General features: G+C 37.5%; 1 protein-coding gene across 3 annotated transcripts in view; it reads right to left on the bottom strand.

Annotated features, from left to right (window-relative positions):
- Neto (Neuropilin and tolloid-like) overlaps positions 1-23,440 on the bottom strand; it is a 94,948-nt gene extending 71,508 nt beyond the window's left edge. For 2 of the 3 annotated variants that reach the window (XR_010436063.1, XM_064681000.1), the window contains exon 1: positions 22,842-23,440. The gene's annotated coding sequence lies outside the window, so the exon portion shown is untranslated. Of the gene's footprint in view, positions 1-9,923; positions 10,011-22,841 lie in introns of those variants that run through there. The other variant, XM_064681001.1, reaches the window with a different exon arrangement.
- Between the last annotated feature and the right edge of the window lie 2,344 nt (positions 23,441-25,784).

The raw sequence follows: 25,784 nt of genomic DNA, 5'->3' as shown, positions 1-25,784 counted from the left end.
TTATTGCCCTTGGGCAAGTTAATTTCTGTTTGTTTATTATAATTGTTTTAGCTTTTTGTAAATTATCGTTGCCGGCAATGCTGTAACAGCATTGCCCAAAACTTAAACAGTGACGCTTAGCGTCAGAAAGTTTATTGCACGCCGATATTGTATCGTAAATCACTTTGATTTGGTTGCTACGCACTTCCGTCTCGTTTAACAGTCGGAGAGAAACTGGCTTAAAAGACTGAACTGGCTTCTCAGCAACTAGTCGCAACTCAGCCTGTGTAATAAAATTCTGTTTTGCAGGGCCAACCTCAAACCAATATGAACAGATGGCATGCGAGTGTGCGGCACAGCCTCCACAAATGCAAATTCTTCAAGAATTCCAAAGGCAAGCTTTTTTAAGGAACTCGGTCATCCACAGAGACCCACAAGTGCTCTACATCAGACAAGAATCTCAGAGACTTAGCCGTAGCATCAGACTGGAAAGGCAAAGCGCAGAAACGAGCTCGCAGCTCGAGCCAGCCGACTAAAGAGGAAGCAGCCGCAGGGGCTACACCCAAGGCTGCTCCTGAAGTGGTCAAGCAATGATGTGGTCAGTGTGGTCTAATAAAAAGCTAGCTTAAGAGAGCCTGCTATTGATTCAAATAGATTATAAGCATTGCTTTTTATATTGATCCATAGCTGAGTCAATATGGTTTGTTTCGTCTGTGCATTAAAGCATTTTGTGTGATAAATACCCCATTAGGCATTTACAGGGTATGTCATATTGCCACACAAAGCACAGATCTGTGTTAAAGGCCCCATTAAGAGCCACCTGCTCCGCGCGCTGGGACACAGTTGTGTGCCTGTACATATTTTTTCTATGCCTCACTGCATTATGCGATCGCACAAATCTTAAGCTGTTGGGTTTGCTAAACCAGCTCGTTTGTTTGCCTGCTGCTCAACAGTGCCTGTCCATGTTCCTGTCCACTTCCTTGTTTACAGATTTCGCCATCGCTTCTCCGGCCCCTCTCAACCATCCACCTGCTGGCAGGGCTTAAACTCAAACTTTGTCCAGCAGCGTCAGCTATGCAGTGATTTTGTTTTTCTTGTAAAATATGAGCTTGAATTGTGCACACACACACACATACAAAGCCAATCAGGTTTGCAAAAATACACACACACACACACAGACGACGAGCAGCAGAGGGGGTGGTGTGTTTGTGTGTGTGTGTGCACACATACAAATTTGTGCAAAGTTTTATATTTTCTTGCCGGCAAATTTTGGACAGCACAAGAGAAAAAAAAACATGTAAATTGTAAAACCTACAAGCAGTCAATGTGTGTGTGTATGTGTGTGTGTGTGAGTGTGAGAGGGGAAGGTTAAGAGAGTGGGCAGCACATATGTCTCGGGTCCTGTCGGGACTTGCTCTTTCTAGCGTGACACTGAAGGTGTATTTGTCAAATGTGCACTCATTTTGTTGAAAAATTGAAGTATATGCATGACTGCTCCACTGGCCATGTCTATGCGCCATGTGCGTGTGTGTGCGTATGAGTGTGCGTAAATGTGGGCAAAGCTATGCAGATGTGAGAATCCTTTTAGTGTCTGTGAAGATTTTCCAAGATTTCCGGTCACTTCACTAATAAGTTTTACAATGTTTAGAATAGAAAAATTTGTTGACACAACGCCTGCACACACACACACACACACACGCACGCACGCACAACAATGCTTAAGTCCACTGCAAGTGTGTGTGTGTGTGTCTACAAGTACTATGCTTAATTTAATTTCCATAGTCATATGTACACAACAAATTGCCATAGAGCCAGGTCCTTGTTTGTCTTTGCGTTCGCCTTTGCCCCAGTCCCATCCCAACTATCATTTCTGCCTATTACGGCCCAACAAAACTTTTTCAGTACTTAATTTGCGCTCCTCGAATTCATTTACATGCGCTTGCACCAGCTCCAAGATAGCTCTGAAATTCCGAAAGCCAACAGCAAGCCCCGAAAAGAGAATTTGGCAGGCATACTGCTGCAGTCTTAGCCAAGGTAATAAAAAATATATATATAAAATATAAATAATGCTATCCTCCGTAATAAAGTGGGCATAGAAGGCCAGTCTTGGCAGGGCTAAAACAATATAAAAATATGTATCTTCTCGAAAAGAAAGCACAAAAATTTCAGCAAACAAATAATTCAATAATATTATACATTAATATAATATAATAATAAAAGTATTTATTAAGAACTCATCTTTTGAAAAGATGGTGCAGCTCCTCTTTAGATTTTCTTAACTAAGGTTTGGTTCATGGTAAATAAAGAATGGGGCTTAAATATATACACATTCACGAACAATTGAAGCACTCTTTAATATTAATACCATACCATACTTTTTTTGTTATTATTAAACTCCATCGAGCCTCAGTAAAATAAAAAGTAGTTTTTATAAAATATATTTCAATCATTTTTTAATCCCATCTCAGTAAAAATTTAATTCAAATAATGGAACTTAATTTTATACTTTGTATGCAATATAATTTGAAAAAATAAAAAATCCAACGAAAACAAAAGGAAAATGCAAAAGAACACTGCGCAACAGAATTTCATCTTCTGTTACTGGTAAAGCTCAAATTGTTGAATAGACTGAGGTCTTACTAGGGGAAAATGGATTTTTGAGCTTTTTCTACATTTTAAATATATGTTACCCTTTTTTCTGAGTTGGGCTACTATATTCGTCATAACTCTCGAGAAGCTCAACCGATTTCAAACAGTTTCAGACCGATAGAAAGTCCATAGATGCAACAACAATAAAGTTCTTGACATATTATACATTAATTTAATATTTTGGGAAATATTCAAAATTTTAATAGAAAAAAATGGAATACAAGTTAAATTGAATCGGGAAGTGTTGACTTCCGAAATTCGGGAAAAAGTCCAAAAGTTCAGTAGACAAAATGTCAACTCGCTCCTAAAGATATATTGAATATGCGTCGAATAGGTTATTGCTTGTTAAAATCTTAGCTTCAGACTTCCAAGCTAGCATGCTTGATCTGAAACTTGGGGTCTAAGATCGGCATGTTCATACAGATGGACGGACATGGTCGGAAACGAGTTGGCTGTTAAAGTTGACTAATAATAGACGTGTATAAACCTAATCGGCTCGAAACTGTCTTTCGTTTTAGTCCAATCAGAAATGCTTTTGTCAAATCGTTTCACAATTTCACATCCCAAGAATATAGATGACATTTTAGCTCACGATTCTTCCAACCCATTTTGGAATATCTGAGAGTTTTAACTGTTTTTATGGCTCATCGCGAAAACAATCGGTTCAATCGAAATCTTGCTTGGTGTAATCGAAGAACAATCAATAGATATAGCTAACAACCGGAACATTATAAATACATATATTGACCAAAGGAATGGATGAATATGAATCAAAGGAATGCCAGGTTAATATAAGACAAAAGGCCATCAAATTAAATGTTAAATATAGTCAAACAATTGTAATATTATTCGTACCAAGCCTTGTTGGACACAGCACGAGTTTATCAAATCGTTTGTGAATGGACGCTTTGCATTATGGGTGGCAGTCAATGCATCATGACCACAAGCCTCATTTCAATTGATTCAAATGCTGTCAATGGCCAGTTGCATCGTCTGCCGGTATGCCGGCCACACGCGGCGTATGAGTAATGCAACAAAACCTCAGATGGCACGTGGCAAAATGCAAATAGCTAAGTCGCGGCAATGCTAGCTGCACGAGCCCAGCGCAACCAGACGAATAATTCAAAAATACACAAATGGCATAATTTATGCATTAATAAAAAATACAACAGCGAAACATTCCCAACAATTGTGGGCTAAAGTTGAACCAATCACAAAAATTTCATTATTATTTTTGCGCTTTAAATAAATAATAGCTGATTGTCTAGCTGGCATATTTTGTGGTCGGAGCAGCGAATTATTATACTCTTAAAGGGATAAAGAGATCGCGACTCGTATTGATAGTTTTTATGCCTGGTCTGCAGAGTAAACTAAAGTATATTTGTGCATATATAAGATCTTTTAATACAACTCGCCACAGCCAGGCTATTTAAACTTAATGCTACTTGGCCCACGGCCGCAGAGTTGTATGAGTTAAGCCTCCTGCTTTATACAGCTCAGCTCCACTCAATGTCTCAGCAGCTTTACAAATCGTGCGGCCAGTGTTTAGTTGCGAAAGGCAAAAGCCCTACGCCAATACAGCTCTCTGCCAAAAACAGGGTGGAAACACTATGCAAATGGACGTTAAAATTCTCAACAAGTTTAAGTTAAGGGGCAACATGATAAGATTAAAAAGGTTTCATACACTAAACGTTTCTCAAACAATGAAATATCATAGCTTTATTACAAAATGTCATTGCCTCTGCACAAAATATTAATTTAATGCTACTCAAAACTATCAGTAAGGGCATCTAAGCTTCGTTCAAATCAGATGTTTCGTTTTGTATTGTTTTTTTTGTGCATTGTATCTTTGGTTTTGTCTGTGCATAAATTTCTGCGGTCGAAAAAAAAGGGCGTTGCATAAATCTTTGGTGCAGCAGCCACATTTAATTACAAAAGTTTTCCAAGCTGTCAGACGTTATGGCATAGTTCTCGTCCATATAGTTTGCAACGTGCCAAATGTTTTAAATCAGCGGTATTTTGTGCCCCAAAAATTATGACGCACACACACACACACACAAGCCCCCGCAGCCGTAACGCTTTAGGCACATTGGCATTTTAGAGCGCACATGATTTTTATCGGCTGCCAAATGGGCGACACTTGGCTACTTGTCCACTCAACTAACCAACCAGCCAACCAGTCAGTTCTTCAGCCGCTCATTTGTCCATTTGGCCAGTGGCCTGACAATTCCTGGCGCAGCCATAAAGCGAGCTTTCCACTTCTTTTGTGCCGCTCGCAGCGTTGCCCTTAAATCAGTTAACAGGCAATTTCAACTATTTTACAGGCTGTGTTCGGCATGCCAAATGACCGGAGCCAAATGTCAATACCATCAACATGCTCAGCGAGCCCGAGTCATGAAATAACCAACAGTCGAGGGTCTGCAGCGAGGACATCAATAACTGCAAATCCTTTGAGCTGATTTTGTTTCCTTTTTTCTTTCTCTCTTCTCTCTATTTTTTGCCAATTTCCGTGCCTCTTTGTCAAAACGGTGGGGTATTTTTTAAATACTAGCACAACATGTAAAAGCACATTCCAAAGTAAGCTGATTAGGTTGCAGAACATTGCACTAAATTGCAAAAGCTAGTTTCAAATAATCAAAGGCAAGAAGTTTCAAACAATTTTTCAGCTATTCTTTATGCGGGTGTTGTAAGAAATAAAATGAAACTTTTTTGTACCCGACTTCAATTTGGTGTAAGAAGTGCAGCGCATGCTAAAAAAAAAAAACCCTTAAAAACAATCGAATATGCCAATATTGACCTGCCTGTTGAGACATATTAAAAAATATGTTTAATTCATTTGCAACGAATTGTTATAAAAATCTAATATCTAGACCAGAAAAGTCAAATATGTTAATATGAAAAGTTCTCTTTTGCTTATGTGACTTGAAATTCACAAAAGCCGGCATGCCGAAGACTTTAATACCCTTGTAGGCATTTGCCTTTTGCAGATTTGTAAGAATATAAAAGAATATATATAGAATATATATACTCTGTTGGGTCGGAGACCTCTCCTTCTATGGATTACACGTTTCGTGACAAAATTATAATACCGTCTGGAAGGGTATAATAAGCCTCCAAAAATATTTGTGTTTTTTAATGCGTCACAGAACTCTTAAACAAATTATTAAAGTAAATAATTTCAAGCCATAAATATTGACTTTGGCAATTGTCTTACAAAATTTTTATCTTTTCTGTACCTTTTGCTGCTGATCGGTAAACAAACGCAGTTAATTTGCTAAAAGCAAAGAGTAGTCTGACAACCTGTGCCTGGCACTTGTCCACGCTGGACATACCAGAGATCTGCAAATAGTCGAGTATTTTCCGGCTGATAAGAATCTCAGTGGTTGGCTATAAAAGCCGCCGAACAGCGGCGAGAAGACAAACACATTTGATTTTAACGCAACAATGAATGTTTGTGAGTTGTTTCCAGTGCTCGAACGGACGTATTCCCTTAACGAAGGATCTTTCTGGCGTTTTCTTTTGCAGATATAGTGTACCTGTTCACCGTTGTGATTGCATTTGCTGGCTCTAGTGCAGGACATGCACCCCAATCGGAGCCAGATGCACCAGAGCCCTGTGTAACAACGCCACCTTGTACCACGACCAGGCCACCTTGCACCACGACCAAGCCACCCTGTACAACAACGCCGCCACCTTGTACAACGACGCCGCCACCCTGTACAACAACGCCGCCACCATGTACAACAACGCCGCCACCCTGTACCACAACGCCACCACCCTGTACCACAACAAGGCCACCCTGTACCACAACAAGGCCACCCTGTACAACAACAAGGCCACCCTGTACAACAACAAGGCCACCCTGTACCACAACAAGGCCACCCTGTACGACAACGCCGCCACCTTGTACAACAACAACAACACCTTGTACCACAGCAATTCCACCCATCGGTGATATATGTGTATGCCCCCCCGATTCGAACAATGTATGCCCCGAATGCCCGAATAATGTGCCTGATCAAGAAGAAGCTAGGTCTCTGATCACAATTCGCGACTGCCGTGGCTTGGAGGATGGCACGCTCTTAACAGATACCAGGCACTGCCGTCGGTACTACGTGTGCCGCAATAGCCGTGCCAGACGACAGACCTGCCCATCTGGCCAATGGTTCGATCGCACCGCCAAGGTCTGCCTCAGTAGCTTTAAGGTGACCAACTGTTTGGCTGGCCGTAACTAAAAGTTTGGACAGTGAATAACACCATGTGCTTGAACATTTTACGCAAGCACTTCAATTCCGGACTAGCTCATGCATACATTTTTTTTTTCTTTTTTTCCGAATAAACTAAATACTGTGAGAAATACTGTTCCTAATTCAACTCAAATCCGCAGCTAGAAGCTGATAAATAGTGCCGTTTACTCGTCTATTAATGTCGTTCTGTTAATAGAAATCCTTGCCTAAGCTGACGATTAAACTGTCTGACTGCCAGAAGCGTCTGGCAATCCATAAGCTGTTCCAACTGACAGTTTTTGGGCAAGATGCCCTTCACGAGCTGCCATCAATTTGCCAGCGGAGGGCTGAAAAACGTTGAAGCTGTGAAGAACTTTCAATCAACCAACAAATGGCAAAGGCAAAACAGGGCAATAAATTTGTCAACACTTTAGGCCAATAACCGCGAGCGAGAAATGTGAATGTAACTATAACTTTGACTGTCACCCTCTTAGCTTAAGTGTGCGGGCGAGCGGGGACCAAACGACAAGAGCTCTAAAGTGTGCTACAGTTATGGGATCTTTTTTTTTACATATCTATAGGCGTCAACTTTTGGGCGCCAGAGTGCGGCATTTGTGAGTTGTTGCATCTGGCCTTATAATGTTTGGCTTTTCGTTATACCCTGCAGCCATAAAACCGGGCAAAAAGGGATAAAGTTGTGAAGCACGCATAAAGAAGCATCCGGCATTTGCCTGTCCTTCTAGAGCTAGCGTGAAATAAAGGCTCTTTTGTATCGCAAATCTATATATTCGATAACTACTATAATATATATCGATATCATCTATTAGTATTGATTTTTAGTTTAAGCTGAAGTCAAGCCAGGGGCAGAAGGACGCAGCAGAACAACGATCTAAACACATGATCGTGTGTCTGCTCATCTGCCTAGAGCAAAACAGCAGAGTAAGTTTATATAAATTTCGATAGCTGAAAATCGATTAATATCGTTTGTCATGCGTTTAAATTGCATAGTTATACATTAGTAACTAGATGCAGGGTGTCTCTAAGTCAGGCATTCTTGGATTTTATAATTTTTTTTAAAGCTACTCACACACACACACACACCCAGCGCAGCCTGGGTGAGACAGCTAGTGTGATTTGTGCATTCGGTATCAATCTGAAAGCTTGGAAAATTGTGCGCCTGAGTTTTGGCAACTAGCTGCTTTCCCCCCTCCCCCCTTACCACACTGAAACAACTTCAAAATGCAGCAAGCATTATCGTATTTCCGCTTGTGCTTTATTATTTTCGCGTCTGCCTGTCGATTTTTGCTTTTGTTACGCTTTCGCTTCGCTTGTTTGCGGCATTTTGCATTTTTGTGGGTCACAAACACAAATCAAAAGCAATGCGTCGCACCCTTACCCCCAGCCTAACCCCACCCCACCCCCTGGTACTTCAGCCCCTTTTGCCCACCACAAGTTGTATCATATTTCACAAGGGCATTCGACGTTGCCACTGCCACACTGGCAACCAGTCCCGACCATTGCCAGCGCAGTCCTCTTCCTGCTTTTTCCATTACCGAAACAACCACAACTTGAGCCAGAGACGGTGCGCGCGCCCAGCGGTCGGCTCAGGCTCCACTCGATTGTGGCTGAGGATATGGAAAAAAAATAAGCAAAAAAAAGACTGCATAAAAATCCGCGTAAACTAGCTTAAATGCAAAGTGGCGCTCCTAAAAAAATGTGAGCAACAGCATATACTTTTAGTTTTTAGTAGACACCAAAGCTTGTTGCTTAAATTAAATATCCGGTGTACTACATGCAACCGTGAAGTTTTTTATTTAGGCGAGTTAAAGCAAGTCAGTTTAGAGTGCATAAAATTCTTCGTCGAGCATTCTCGACTGGAGCACAGACTTGTTTATTGCATTCCTTAAAAGAGAACTTTAGTTGATGCGCCTTTCTTTGCGAATCTCATCAAAAATGTAGACAAGGCGTCTAGGCCAGTAGGCCTAGACCGTCAGGTTCGGTCTATTGCCTAACGTCTAGCTTAAACTGCCTTTTTCTTTGTACACACACACACAGTAGCACGCACACACACTTGCACGCAAGCCAATTGCTGCGCACATAACGCAGCAGCTGTGCTTTCTGTCCCTCAGCCCCACACTATGAGAAATACAGTCTTTAATAGCTGCGATGTTAACAGTCAACGCCTTTTGAAATTTAAAGGTCTTAAATATCGAACCCAAATGTGTTTGTATACGTAATCCCAAGGCTAAAAGTCGAATATGCCCTTCTTCTTATAAATAAAGCTTTTGGTTTTCAGATTTTTGGCGAACAGGGAAAGGAGAGATATCCGAGTGGTACTTAGGATATCAATAGATCGATGTTATGATATACACATATATATAAAAAGAGAGAGAGAGATTAAGTTAATTATTGTTTAATGTAGTTTGGGCTTTTTCCTTTGTGGAATTTATGGTTTGGTTGGGATAATTTTGAATGCTCAGTTTTCCAGATAATTACAAATGTTGTTCCTAATAAATTCCAACTGGGGCAGTTTTTTTGTGTTCGGCGTTAATTGTTGCATTGCAAGTTGCGCTAAAAACATGCCACAATTCGATATGTGGAATGCCTAAAGCCATGCCGATAAAGCTCCCAGGGGCTAACATTGTTTTCATTTTGAATACCGTGTAGTCATAAAGTGACTTAAGCGGGTATGTTTGTGCTTGTGTGAGCACGATTAAAACTCTAAACATTTGAATAGGTATCGAAGCATAAACAAACTGGTTATAGGGTATCTCCTAGTCGTGCCAGATTATTTTTAGTATTTTTATTATTTAACAATACATTTTTTCTTTTCATATGCGGTTAAATGTAAAAAAAGTTTTTTTGTTTTCATGATTCTGTTTTTTTTTTATATATTATTTATATTGTTGTGTAATGTGTTTTTTATGACGGGTAGTTAGTGTTGGTAAGTGCTCTATAGACAAAACACTGCCGCTTATGGCGACACACTCACACACACACACACACGCACTCGCCAGCAGCCACACAATTACAATTAAATATAATTGGTTAGTGAATTATGACACTTACCTTTAATCAATGCACTTAACAAGTGGCGTTAGTCATACGCCATGTTGGCCTGATGCTTGCCGCTTGTTTTGCGTTTTGTGTTTTAATTAATTATATTTTTATAAATTTTATAAATGTTTGCAGCTGTTTGTGATTACTTGAAACTCACTTGCAGCCAGTTGTTGTTCTATAATAAATATATAATATATATGCATACATTTTAATGCTCTTCTCAACACATCAACTTCACTTTTATAAATATATATATGTAAGTATCAGCAACAACAACAACTGCAACCGATTTGCATTTTTAATTATGTAATTAGCGCAAATCGCAACAAAAAATTAAAGAAATTTGTGATTTAACGTGCGCATTCGAAGCATTCGCAAGCTAATTACATGTAATTAATTTATGTGTGTAAACACGTTGGCCGAAGGCAAAGGCAAATGAAATTAACTGGAAATTTGTGAATAATAGAGCTTATAAATCTACATATACATATATTAATATATATCAAAATAATGTAGCATCGGTCTAATGTAGATTTAGCATAAGGTGTGTGTATTATGATTTGCAACCAAATATATGTAGAAGGAAAGATTTCCGAACCCATAAGGTATATATATTCTTGGTCAGCATCAATAGCCGAGTCGATCTAGATATGTCCGTCCGTCCTTCTATCCGTCCGTCTGTCCATCTGTCCGTATGTATGAACTTGTCGATACTAGAACCTATAATAGCTAAAGACTTGCTTTCTAGAATAGTATAAACAGATCAAGTATTTTACATTGTAAAGCTACCACCGCCCCATCCCCCCTAGCGAGAGTTGCATTTGGTGTTGGTAGAAGAATATTCAGGGTATCCGCTAGTCGGGTACTCCCAACGAGAGCACTCTATGTGTTTAAATTAGGTAAATTAATTGCATAAAATGCTTTTCGATATTTTATATGATTTTATTATTAATTATTATATATGAAAAAAAAATTATTTGAATTTTTCATTATTTAATTTCCAATCTTAGCCAACGAGCAAAAAGTAAATTGATAATTTCGACTAACTGACTGACTGTGTTTGGGATGATATTTCAAAATGTTGAAAGTGAAAACCTATAAAAATATAACTCTGCCGATTGAAGCAGTGTTTGCTCTTTTTGGGGCGTGGCCCGTCTGGTTGGGAAATCGAGGAAAATTAAAATTTTAATGAAAAATAGAAAATTAGAAAAACCGAATGTTACACAGAGAAAGTTTTGTAATGGCACGTCTTTTGGTTGGCAAACAGCATGAGCAATAGATAAATAAATCAGAAAAAAAAAATAAGCAAACAAAAAATGGAAAACTAATAAGCGTAGAAATGCGTACAGAATAAAACGACTCCCCGTGGTTGTAATATTTTTGGCTTTAATTGTAAATTGTGCGCTGAATTTTTAATTACACTCTTTAATATCTAAACTGTAACTAACTAACTTTAAATGAAGCACTCGCAACTATATGCTTAGGGGCTGTAACGGATGCGGCAGGACGGACGGGGCTGTTAAATGGGTTTGCTGTGCACTCAAACGATCTGGCAACGTTGGCAACGAAGCAGCAGGCAGGCGGTCGGACGCGGGGTCGAGCGGAGAGGCAGCCGGGCGGCCAGGCATAGTTATTTCCATTATTAATTAATGCGACGCACTACGCAGGCAGACGGCAGACAACATTTTCACACACACACTTACATCCACGCACACACAAACACACATCTCTCAGTTTCATCTCTATATTTCGTACGTAGGAGCCGCATACAGTTGCCGAGAAAAGTTTGCGCCATTTGCAAGTGAAAGTTGCACTCAAGTAAAATAGTTTGTGGATAAATTGAAAAACGTTCAGCGAACTTTTCACGCAGTTTATTTTGGCTTCACACATCGGTGTCGCAGCTTGCACAATTTGCACCGATTTCTGCACACGTTTTTCCTTTTTTTATTTCAAGTTCTTTTTTTTTTCCTTGTTTTTTTGCGCACTTTTTCAAAATATGCTTGCAGAGTCTAACAGATGAACTCAATTAAAACCAACCATAACCAGCTGAACTACTTCCGAATCAGTGCAAAAACAAAAACTTAAACAGTGAAGCAAAACACGCGCACAGTGGGGCAAAGATTGGGATATAGCTTAGCTTCGATAAGCATGAGAATTGGGCATTCAGTTCAGATTGAAACAAAATCAAAGTATATAACATAGTAAATTGGAAAAGAAATCGAAATTATGGGTAAAGTCTAATTGAAAAGTAACTAAGATATTGAGAAAAATTAATGAGCTAGCAAAGCTTCAATAAACCTTAAGAATATTTGAAAAGTGCAATAATAGAAAGGGTTATAATATTAAGCATATGCAATATTAATAATTAAGATTAGCTTTAATCAACACTGTTATCGATGACTTATCGATATGCAGCCGTTTACGGAATGATAAAATGTTACTATAAGGGGCAGTTCCTGCGTTAGAGAAGCTGGTTCACAATAGTTATTTTTATTTTTAACACTTTTAACACTAAAATGGTACCTTAAACCAAGTTTTTAGATATAAGGCGGCAATATTGCAAGTAAATAAAATATTTGTAAATTCCTTTAAGGGTGTTAGGTGTGGGCAACAGAATTTTGGGTGTCTACGCCCATTGTGGCTGTTCTAGAGTAAAAAACAGATATTTTTGATGTTTTGCAATTAAAAACTTGTACATTTACGTGTCTTATTTGTATTAGTACGTAAATCGTGTTCTAATAGCACATTTCTACCCAAATAAGGAGTCAAATATAGAATATTTCATTAGTTTTAGTTTCTCACTTTAGAACGTAGAAGGAAAAGTTACCTTTTTTGCATTCAGTCTTCATAGCTTGAAGACTATGGATCCTTAGATATAACTATTAGCCCACTGTTCGACCAACAACAAGTGCGTGCACCCACTGTGCCTAACCTTGACAATGTGTGTGTGTGTGTGTGTGTGTGTGTGTGTGGGTGCTTCTTCACACAGCTAAAGAAATCGCACTCCCATTTGACTATGTTAAAGCTCATGCTAAGCATTCAGCGAACGGTGGCAAGTTTTGTGTCATCGCTGAAATTGAAAGGCGCTGAGATCTTAAGTGGTTTTTCAAGAGCGCCCAAACGCAACGGCCGCCAAGAATAGACCCTGCCGGCGGTGGGCTGGGCATGGGGGCGGGGGTATAAAGGCTGACATAAAGGGCGAGCGATAAAAGTGAAAGTGAAAAAAAAATTTGTTTTACACCTTCAAAAGCAGCGGCCAAAGAAACTAAGAAACGAAACTAAGCGCAAAGCAGGAAAAGCATAATAAATAAAAATGATATAAAAGCAACAGCAACAACAGCAACAAGTATGTACCAACGGTTGTTCTTGCTCTTGTTCTGTAGCCAAACTCACAAGTACATATAAATTCTTTGGCAATTTATTATTAGAAGAAAAAAGCTGACGCCGAGGCCGTCCCACAGCATCAAGAGCGACAGAGAGAAAGAGAAAGAGTACAGCACAGGGACAGGCCGAGGGGCGCAGGGAACAAGCCAAAAAGATGGACAGGGGCGTAATCGTCGACATGCCTTGTTATACCCTAAGACAGCATACTACAATATTGTCAGGCAATGTGTACCGCACGGCTGGCATTTACAGTAATTATCAGCTATGCACGTCTGTTCGATTCTTTGATTGTGTATTTATAGAGTATATATATTTTAAAGAATATGTATGCAAGGGTATTTAATCTTCGCAAACATAAATATAAACTTTTGCCATCTTGAATTTTGTGTAGTTGTCGCCGCCAACAACAGCAACAACAAGAAGCAGAACCCATCAGCACAGCACACGGCGGAGAGATGCGCGCGAAGATTGAGAGGAAGACAAAAATATTTGCCCTGTTATTATTGTTATTATTATTATTATTATTATTATTATTTAAGAGAAACAATATAAAAGTGTGTATATATAGAGAACAGGCAGGCGCTTGTCGTGCAGCGAACGCACGACAAACACACACACACGTACGCACACTCGCACACACACACACACACACACACACACAGCGTTGCAGACACGCGCGCCATATGCTAAAAGTTTGAGCGTCGCGTTGCGGCGCGTCGCGTCGCTGCGTCTCTTGCGGCGATTGGCGTTGCCTAGTCAATATTTCATTTGGCACTTGAACCAAATACTTTTAGTTTGCTGCCGCCGAGCAGACGAAGGTTGCTGCAGACGTCGACAGCGACGTCGACGGTGAGCAGCGACAAGGCGACAACGCTAACTTTAATCATGAACAGCTAGCTAAACATACTTACGCACAAACACACACACACGCACATGCACACAGTAATTGATTTGTGTTTATATTTGGCTAATTTAGCTGCTGATTCGCCTGCAGCTAACTCAGGGGTCGCGACAACAAAGCGTATGCGTAATTTTTAAACTGAAAATCAGAGGGGGAAATCTTACGGAGTTTGTCAGACAAAATTGTGAAATGAGAAGTTTATTAAGCATGGGATATGCTCTACTTTCTTTTTATTTTCATTTTAAAAATTATTTTATTTGTATGGGGCAATACCTTTTGACTTGATTCAGCCGTATACGTAATATCCATAAGATACTTGTAAATCTAACATACATATATATTATTTTAACTGATTTATTATTATTACTTTCGATTTTATTAATATTTTTCTCTTAAGTCTCGAAAAAGTCTTATTCTTGGCTTTATCGTGAGAGGTTGTCATCTTGAAAGATGCAGAACTTTGCGTTTTGTGTTTAGCATAAGGATTTAATTGTAATAGAACTTGACTTTTTAGAGGTTGTAGTTTTCGAACAACCGTTGTTTTCGTCTTTCTACAGTATTTCAAGAAAGTATCGCCTTTCTATGCGATTTTCATGTACTCAAGTTAGGTAGCAGGCAGTTTGGCTTTTTTATCTCATTTCTACTACAGTTTAATGGGGAATACAAAATGTGAGTCTATTTTTTTTTGGATGCTCTCTCATTTCTATCCTCTTAGACAAGTTTCTGTCAATATAGCTGGGATTCGCAGCTCGGGAGCTCACTCGAATTTACGTATTGGCAAATACCTTGTATCCTATCAATATTTATTCTATTAAATTCAAGCAAACGTTCTTTGTGCCTTTCTACAGGACTTAAAGTAAATACCGCCTTTCTCTGCGATTTGCATAGACTTAAGTTGGACAGCAAATAGTGTTGCATTCTCTCAGACAGCTTTCTTTATATATAGCTGGGATTCGCAGCTCGAGAGCTCACTAGAATCGACGTACTGGCAAATATAATTTATCTCATCAATATAAAAATTACTGTCTGATTTGATTAGGGCATGTAGCGAGCACTTTGGCATTCGTGAACTTACAGATCAGGCGCATAGAACAGAATATGGAAAACCCATGAAAATGGCTGATAACGAACCTGCGCTTGTGCACACGTAATTGAGTTAACAACGCATTTTCCTCGCTTAACACATTTGCTTTTTACAATAAAAATAAAATAAAATGAAAAAAAAGAGGAAAATAAGATAAACAGCACGAAATGCCGCAGAGCAACAGCCTGTTTCGGCAGCCGCCCAATACAAATGGAATCTTTATTGCGAATGGATATGATAAATTGGGTATAAAATATATGCAGGCTTCTCTGTCCCTCCATATTGATTGCTTTTATTTGCCCTTTATAGAGTTGCAGTTGCCCCTTATTAATACAAATTTAAGCTTGGGCAAATTGTATGTCTGTATGTATGTTTATTACATATATATAATATATAAATGTGCCAATTAGAGCTTAAAGACTTTCCTGCGAGGTATTATTTCTATGTATTTCAATTTAATTTTATTTATAAAATTCTTAAATTTATTATATTCAAGTAATATATTCTATAATTAATACTTTCGTTATTATTGATATTATTATATTTCAATATAATTATTATTATTATTATAATTATTATTATTATTACTATTGCTATTATTATTATAATTATTATTATAATTTTTATTATAATTTTTATTATATTTATTATTTTAATTATGATCATAATCATATATAATATTTATATCTAATCATATATATAATCATATTCATATTCATATTCATATTCATATTCATAATCATAATCGTAATCATAATCAAAATCATAATCATAATCATAATCATAATCATAATCATAATCATAATCATAATCATAATCATAATCATAATCATAATCATAATCATAACCATAATCATAATCATAATCATAATCATAATCATAATCATAATCATAATCATAATCATAATCATAATCATAATCATAATCATAATCATAATCATAATCATAATCATAATCATAATCATAATCATAATCATAATCATAATCATAATCATAATCATAATCATAATCATAATCATAATCATAATCATAATCATAATCATAATCATAATCATAATCATAATCATAATCATAATCAAAACCATAATCAAAACCATAATCATAATCATAATTAGCATTAGCATTAGCATTATCATTAGCATTAGCATTAGCAGTAGCATTAGCATTAGCATTAGCATTAGCATTAGCATTAGCATTAGCATTAGCATAAGCATTAGCATTAGCATTAGCATTAGCATTAGCATTAGCATGAGCATGAGCATGAGCATGAGCATGAGCATTATCATTATCATTATCATTAGCATTAGCATTAGCATTAGAATTAGCATTATCATTATCATTATCATTATCATTATCATTATCATTATCATAATCATAATCATAATCATAATCATAATCATTATCAATATCAGTATCAGTCTCATCATCATAATCATAATCATAATCATAATCATAATCATAATCATAATCATAATCATAATCATAATCATAATCATAATCATAATCATAATCATAATCATAATCATAATCATAATCATAATCATAATCATAATCATAATCTTAATCATAATCATAATCATAATCATAAGCATAATCATAATCATAATCAAAATCATAATCATAATCATAATCATAATCATAATCATAATCATAATCATAATCATAATCATAATCATAATCATAATCATAATCATAATCATAATCATAATCATAATCATAATCATAATCATAATCATAATCATAATCATAATCATAATCATAATTATAATCATAATCATAATCATAATCAAAATAATAATAAAAAAAAAAAAATAATAATAATAATAATAATAATAATATTAATAATATTAATAATAATAATAATAATAATATTAATAATAATAATAATAATAATTAGCATTAGCATTATCATTAGCATTAGCATTAGCATTGGCATTAGCATTAGCATTGGCATTAGCATTAGCATTAGCATTAGCATTATCATTAGCATTAGCATTAGCATTAGCATTAGAATTAGCATTAGCATTAGCATTAGAATTAGCATTAGCATTAGCATTAGCATTAGCATTAGCATTAGCATTAGCATTAGCATTAGCATTAGCATTAGCATTAGCATTAGCATTAGCATTAGCATTAGCATTAGCATTAGCATTAGCATTAGCATTAGCATTAGCATTAGCATTAGCATTAGCATTAGCATTAGCATTAGCATTAGCATTAGCATTAGCATGAGCATGAGCTTTATCATTATCATTATTAATATCAGTATCATCATTATAAACATTATCATAATCATATTCATAATCATAATCATTATAATCAATGTCAGTATCAGTATCATCATTATAAACATTATCATAATCATATTCATAATCATAATCATTATCATAATAATAATAATAAAAAAAAAAAAATAATAATAATAATAAGAATAATAATAATAATAATAATAATAATAATAATAATATTAATAATATTAATAATATTAATAATATTAATAATATTAATAATATTAATAAAAATAATAATAATAATAATAATAATAATAATAATAATAATAATAATAATTAGCATTAGCATTAGCGTTAGCATTAGCATTAGCATTAGCATTACCATTACCATTAGCATTAGACACAGCATTAGCATTAGCATTAGCATTAGCATTAGCATTAGAATTAGCATTAGCATTAGCATTAGCATTTGCATTAGCATTAGCATTAGCATTAGCATTAGCATTAGCATTAGCATTAGCATTAGCATAAGCATAAGCATTAGAATTAGCATTAGCATTAGCATTAGCATTAGCATTAGCATTAGCATTACCATGAGCATGAGCATGAGCGTTATCACTATAATTATCATTATCCTTAGCATTAGCATTAGTCATACAAAATAATGTCAAAAGACAGCTTTACATTCTTTAATTTGGGACTATCGTGATGAGTTTATTGGTACGAAAATGTGTTCTTGATCAGGACAAAATCTCTTAGAGCACTTCTCGCATGGCTAGGGAAGAAACAAAGTGGAAGCAAGTTCGTTTCATATGTTCAACAGGTTCCTTCGTTTGCGGTTTTTTGTGGCCAAAAGCTGTTTGAGGCATTGCGCAAATTGCAGAGAAATTGCCGCGGCATATAAAACTAATTGCGGCTACGTCGAAATTCTTCAATGAGCCGTTGCCGCGGTGGTTGGTTGGCGTGCCGGAGAGGGCGAGGGTACTGCAACGGCGGGGCAGAAGTGGTGCAACTTAAATGAACGAACACAAAAAGGATTTCAATAAATGTCATAAATTTACCAGACGACTTAACAAATTGCAAACTGAATGAGAATGAAAATTGCTATGGAAATGAGAATGGAAACGGAGACGAAAATGGGCATGGGAATGGAGACGGGAATGGGAATGGAGATGGAAGTGGAAATGGGAATGAAGACGGGTAGTAGCCGTTCACAAAGGATTCATTTTCTTTGTGCCCACTCACCCCACCCAGTTGCACTTGCGTCTGTTTGGATTTTTGGTGATTATCGTTCGAGTTGCTGGCGGCTTTTTAAACGCTTTCGTTACAATAAAAAAAAAAAAAATGAAAAGCCATAAGTAGAAAAAGTAGAAAACTTACCAAAAAGTAACAAAAAAAAGAGGAAAATAAGGAATGCCGGTAAAAAAAAAGTGCGTTTGCTTCGGTGCATGAAAATGGAAAACCAAAATGAAATTTCCATAAGTAAAAACGGGAACAAGAAATCAACGCATCAAGAGCTGAGAGCAGCCGAGATGAACCGCGTGGCAGAGCTGGGCGAGGGGGGCGAGCGGAGCTGCGGCTGGGCAAAATTCAAAAGCTTTCACTTTTTAGCCAACGAGTCTTCTTTTTTTTTGTGTGTCTTCTGGTTTTTCTTTAGGTTCTTTTCATATTATTTTGCTTTTGCGTAATAATGAAATTAAATTGCTGTCTTACACACACACACACACACACACACACGCACACGCACACGCACACACATACAGGCACACATCTATATCTATATACCTAGCAGATACGAAATGTGTGTGCGTATTTTTATCTTTGCCACTTTGCAGTGGTTTTCATATCTGTGGCAATTGCAAAATTGGTGCACAACAAACCGAAGATGCGCTCTGCAAATGCAAAACTGGGCAGAGATTGTAATTTGTATAAGAAGAAGAACGAATTCATGCCAGAATATGCATGGTCACAAGTCTGAAAACCACGCTCGATATCTGCTGTCTCTCTCGCTCTCTCACCTCCTCTATCTCTTTCTAGGTGAATTTTTTGAAGAGTATTTTGTCTGTTAGGCAAAATAATAAAACGATTTTTCAATTTGCGGCAGTTGATGGTCGAGAAGTTCAATAAGATTTACTCAGACGCAATTATTAATCTTTTTCTTTTAATTTATGGATTTGTATATTTATTTATGCACTATAATATATAACATTACTATGTTATATATTTTTAATATATTTGTTAATTTGTTTATATACCAAAACAAATTTTAATTATATAAGGGTATAATGTTTTGTGCAAATGTATGTAATAGGCAGAAGGAAGCATCTCCGAGCTCATAAGTGTATATATTCTTGATCAGCATCAATAGCCGAGACGTTCTAGACATGTCCATCTGTCCGTCCGTCCCTATGTATGAAAACGTCGATCTAAGAACCTATAAGAGCTAGAGACTGAAATTTTAGAGCCCGCGCGGTACGAGTTTGTTTCCGAAAATCGATAATTTGCCCCGTTTCCAAGCAATTGAAAAAAATCGATAACGAAAGCCTATTTTCTGAGCAAATCTATTGGGTTATAAGAGCTAGAGTCACAAAATTTGGCATGTAGCTTCTAGAATACTATAAACAGATGAAGTATCTTTCATTAGCCTCCCCTTCCACCTAGCGATAGCTGCATGTGGTATTGGTAGAAGAAGGGTCAGGGTATCCCCTAGTCGGACACTCCCGGCTAGAGCCCTCTTACTTGTTTATTTATCATATTATATATTCATATTATGTTTGTATTTGTATATTTATAACATTATATATATTTATCGATAATAAAATTGGCCTTAACGCAATCTTTTGACATGCTTGGAATGCAATCTCTTTAAGGAAATAATTTTAAAATGTCGGTTATTTTTTACAATCGATTTAAGCAAAATCGAATAAATCAACAGTTCATTAGACACAAGCATTGACTTAATTAAATCGATCGAATGCAGCTCATTTAAGTGCATCATTTGCCCTATTTTAATATGAAACACGGCCTTATCTACCGTTAACAATCGGGCATTAAAGAGCAAACTATTAACAGTTTCCCCCTAACCCCCCTGTCGTTGCCCTGCGGCATTGTAATCAATTTTGACGCCCAAATTCTTGTTGATTTGCTTTATAAACTTGTTGCAAACTTGATATTTATTATTTTAGTTTGCCTTTGTCCAAACATTTGCATTGTATTACAAGTATCTGCATGTCCAACCCAACCCAATTTGATGATTTTCTCAATTTTGTTCACTTTTCTTGTACAGTTTTTGGCCAATGTAGGTCAAGAATTTACATAAATAGCTGCAAATATTTCAACCGCTGGCCAATTTTGGCCCAAGTTGCTTTGCGTTGGACTTCAGCGCAATAAAATTACCAGCGTAATCGGTAAAAAAATATAAAATAAAACTGTTTTTCGAAGCGTAAAAAGTTCTAGCGGTCAAGCACGAAAATACAAAATGGCGGCTACGAACTGTAACTATCTTCCGAGTACTCTTAAATAATCGCATGAGGCACAGCTTGGCTTTAACAACTTTTAATAAACTTTGTGCAAGCATATATCTATTTGAATCAAATTCTATATACTTAATATCTAAACCGAGTCTAAGCTTAAGAAATTTTATATAAATATGTATCCCTTTTTTCTGAATCGGCTATTTCCCTTGATCACTAATTTGTCTATGCAAATCTGTTAGATTTCCATTTATTCCCATTACTATTATTAAGATGAAAGATGAATTAAAACTAAAAGAAGAAACACAAAAATTTTTGGATGCATAAAAGCGAGACAATTCTTAATTGGGAACTGCTTGTGAAGCTGGTTTTTCACGCATAAATTTCCCGACGCAAACGAACAACTAATGCAATCAATTTATAAACCGATCGCTGAGCATTAATATTGGGATATTTATCAATTTGAAGCTTGTGGAGTTTTGTATTTAGTGCTCGTTGTGCATACCATATGTTGCCCTTTCGTGGCTGCAGGGTATAAAGGCAAATGAAAACAACATGCGACATAAGACATGAGACGACGCAGCGCTGTGCGTGTTAGCCTTGAGCTACATTCGGCAGACGAGACAACAACACGCAAAATTGTACACGTCCATAATGCAAAGTTTGCGGCGAAAAGAAAATGCGGCAAATATGGGGAATAGAGTGTGTGCGAGAAGAATGCCAGTAGAGTGGGCAGAGAGAAACCTTCGTCAAAGTTGCCGTTATCAATATGTTGTTTTTTGTTGTTGCCTGTTCTTATTGGCATGGGCAGCAACAACAACAACAAGCAAACAAATAATAACAATAACAAATGTACGTACACACACACACAAACAAATACATGCAGCATCATAATTTTTGTGAGAGCAGCTGTGCTGCGCTGCCTTGTGCCTTGTGTTGTTTGCTGCATAGGGAAGTGGAACAGGAAAAGCAGAAGAAGGAAGAAGAATGTGTGTAGTTAAGCGGCGAAGTGAGCGTGAGGGGGACGCGCGAGCGGGCAGCAGCAGAAGTTGATGGCATCTGTTTAATTTTTGCTGTTGTTTTTATTAATGAATTTTTATGCTCAGTAGGCGGCGGCAGAGGCAGCGGCAGCTGCGTCTGCTGCTTCTACCTCTACCTCTTCCTATATATGTACCTCTTCAGCTGCTGTCCTCTCTATGCTCAGCTGTTTTTGTTGCTCTTGTTGTGGTCGTCTTTTGGCTGCGTTTGCTTTTTACTTTTGGGCTATGGCTAAAAATATGTCTGCCAATTCGCTAAGTGGCTCAAGTTGTACATATATTTATGAGTATGTGTGTGTATGAATGTATTGGCGTATGCATGTACCTATATATATATACGACAGAACTTTTTTATATTGTTTGCGTACGTATGCATGTGTGTGTGTCTGACTTCCATTTGAGTGCAGTCACAATAGCTGCCAAAAACTTCAACATAAAATATATATAAATGTTAAATAGGCAGCATAGTTAGGCCGATGATTAAATACCCTTTCCCACAAGTATTTCAAAAGTTGAATATGTTAAAAATGTAATTAATTTAAGAAAATGTCCTAATTTCCTTTAAAGGGACATTTCTGTTCGATCGGATATTCAAATTCCTAGAAGACTGGAAACTTCCAATAAAGAAATCACAAAACCGAATCGATTTTAGAGACTTTAGAGTGCTATATAAAAATAATCTCAGCTTAACTTTAAAGAAATAAAATTCTATGCTAAAATCAACTTAATTAACATTTCAAACCAAAAACCCATTTCATATACATATGTGTATATGTATGTATGTGTGTACTTAGTAAATTAATTTTGTTATACATACATGTATATAAACACATGCACGCATGCACTTTCTATTTTTTAACGGTGCTTCACTGTATTCAAATGGTTTTTGTCTTTGCCGTTTGCTTTGGCCAATTTCTAACTGTAATTGCCTTGCAGGGGCTCTTCTTCTGCTTCTTGTTGTTGTCTTTTGTAGTTATTAATAGTTGTTGTTGTTGTTGCTGTTTTTATTGACGTGGCGAACATGTGCGCTCTTTTAAATTCGATCTGCACTTTTTTTGGCGCGCACTCAGTTGCCGGCTAACGGCATTGAGTCGCCGACAGTGACACACACTTGCATATACATATCTCTCAATACATGACACAGCACAGACACAAACATACAAAAAAAATATGAAAATAATAAAATAATTTATATTATTTAGTTATTTTGGCTGTATTTTACTTTGTCGCACTTTTAATTTCGTCGCGCACACGCGACATTCCTCTCAAAAGAAACGCACACAATTCCGACACGCCGCGCGCTACATGTTTCTTCGTGTCCGTACACGTGGCGAACTCGACGCTTACTAAAGCTGTGGCCGCGCAGCTGCTACACGACAGAGCGAAATGTACCGCTTGTCGCGTCCGCATCGGTTGCCTGCGTTGACACAATGACTCAGTCAGTGGCGGCCATAGCCCAGAATCGTCGCCAGGCGCGAGCCACGAGCACAGCATCGCCGAGCCGAGGCACGAGCGGCGTCCGAACTCAAAGCCGAGCGCTGCACGCGATGCCTTTTGAGCTATTTGAAGCTGTTATATTTTTGGCAACGTGTCGCTGTGTTGTAGCTCGAGCACATAAAATTTCCCCATATTCTCGCTATGCAAGCGCAACGCCAATGAGAGCGAGCAACAGCAGCATTTGAGCGTTTAAATGAGCAGCAATGCAATTGCGAGCGTGAGTGGATTAGATTTGAGTGCTTTAAATACGTTTCGGACTCCATGTTTGGCAGCCTTTTGGCTCATATCCGTTTGCCGTGCGTGCGACTTCCGTTGTCTTACGGCCAAGGAAGTTGTTGCGACGTCCAAGAACGAGCTCGAACTCGATTGTGAGAGGATGGGGATGAGAATGTCTGGTACTGCCTCATTGGGGCATATCAAAAAATGTACTCAGGATCGCAGAATTTAACTCAAATGCGAACGGAGTGAGAATCCCAACTGCAGCTTTGGTTTTGAGCCATGCTTCAAATGAGATCTTTTCAAATGGGATTTCGGTTTCAAAAGAAAAACACTGAGGGATACCCTGTACGTTTATTTTAAATGAATGGAAGCATATATAATATAACGTTTTTTTTAGTATTCGTAGTAAGAATGGGAAAGGTTTTCAAAAGTGGCATCTTCTTTGATATGTATTTTGGGAGAAAAGAATATTTTATCAAAAGAAAAAAACTTGGATGTCGATATACACATATCCCTTGTCGGGAAAACCCTTTAGCCACCTATATGCGATACCCTGTACCTTAAATTTAGGTGAATACATGCACATATAAAACAACGCTTTTTACTAGTTTTCGGTATTGAAAAGGGAAATTTTTATTTATCTGAATTTCTCAAGATGTGGATATCAATATTTATCCCAATATTCATCCCGTCCGGATATAAGAATGGGGAAAAGTATTCAAAAGTGAAATCTTCTGTGATCTGGTTTTTTGGGAGAAAATGATATTTAATTTTAAAATTTATTTATGAGAATATCCCCGATCGATATCGATACATATCCCGCTTTGGGAAAACAGGATATTTTACGAATACAAAATACCATTATCCTCCTAAATCTGCGCATTTGACGGACAGACTTGGCTGCTTGGATTCAGCCTGTTGTCCTGATGCTGATCCTGAAATTCAGTTAATTATATTTTGATATAAAAGTAAACCAAGGTCCGAGCCAATCAGAGTCTTTGGTTGGTTATTTCTAGCATTGATTCGAATTCGATTTTTTACATATTTAATAGTTTTATCAAATTGGAAGCCGAGCCGAATACCCTGTAATGCTTATGAAAGTCCGCGCGAAGGATCATTAGGAGGAGTCTAATAACGTGGTAATGGAACGGACAAGTTCAGTAGCCCAGCCAAGTCAATTCTCCGTTTGAAGGGGCAGAAATTTTATCTGGAGTCTAATAGCCTTTCTCCACTGGGCTTAAGGGAATATGATGACAACCGTAGAACATTTAATACGAATTTCTGCTGTACAAATTCAATTCGGTCTTGATGAATGGAACAGGACGAGAAGCAGGCACATGAGCCAAACTAAAGCATGTGACGGGCAGGAGAGATAAGTATAAAAAAAGGATTATCTGACTGAAACTAACCTTAAATAAGTCAAATCGGAGTCTGAATGACCGACTCCGCAATACTCTATTGCCAAACAGCTAGCAAGGAGGGTCAGCTAGTAACTCGGCAAAAGTCCAAATGTGACATGTGTGTGTGTGTGTGTGTGTGTGTGTGTGTGTGTGTGTGCCACGCCCCCAGCTGTAGGGGCCGCACAATATACTCTTTGACGCTGTATGAACAGGGTAACAAAAGCATGACAGCAATTGAACTTTGGCTGGCGTTGCAGTTTCCACGCAGCGCTGCTTGCCCGACGCTTTTCCGGCTCGGTCCGTTGCCAGGCCTGGCTAGGACAAGAACAGAGCCGAGTCTCCCAGGCAACTGAGCAGCTGCAGCAACTGAGACGCCATCAGCCACAAGCCGCATTGTGCAACAGGGAAAAAAAATTGAAGATGGACGGAAAAAGCGAATGCTTTTTGCAGTAGCAGCAGCAGCAGCAGCAGCAGCAGCCGCAACGATGGCCCGATTGTAGTTTGGACAACAGCAGCAACAACAACAACAACAACTAACAACAGCAACTTGCAACAAAAAAAAACAGTAACAACAACAACAACAACGGTCAAAGGTTGTCACATTCAGCAGCAGCTGTTGCTCGTTTCAATGGGGATTTGGCTTG

Source organism: Drosophila montana, unplaced genomic scaffold, assembly GCF_035044405.1.
Source record: "Drosophila montana isolate Dmon_TW-CO22-7 unplaced genomic scaffold, ASM3504440v1 contig_2178_1, whole genome shotgun sequence".
NCBI classification, from domain to species: Eukaryota; Metazoa; Arthropoda; class Insecta; order Diptera; family Drosophilidae; genus Drosophila; species Drosophila montana.
This window is presented reverse-complemented; position numbering and strand designations above follow the sequence as displayed.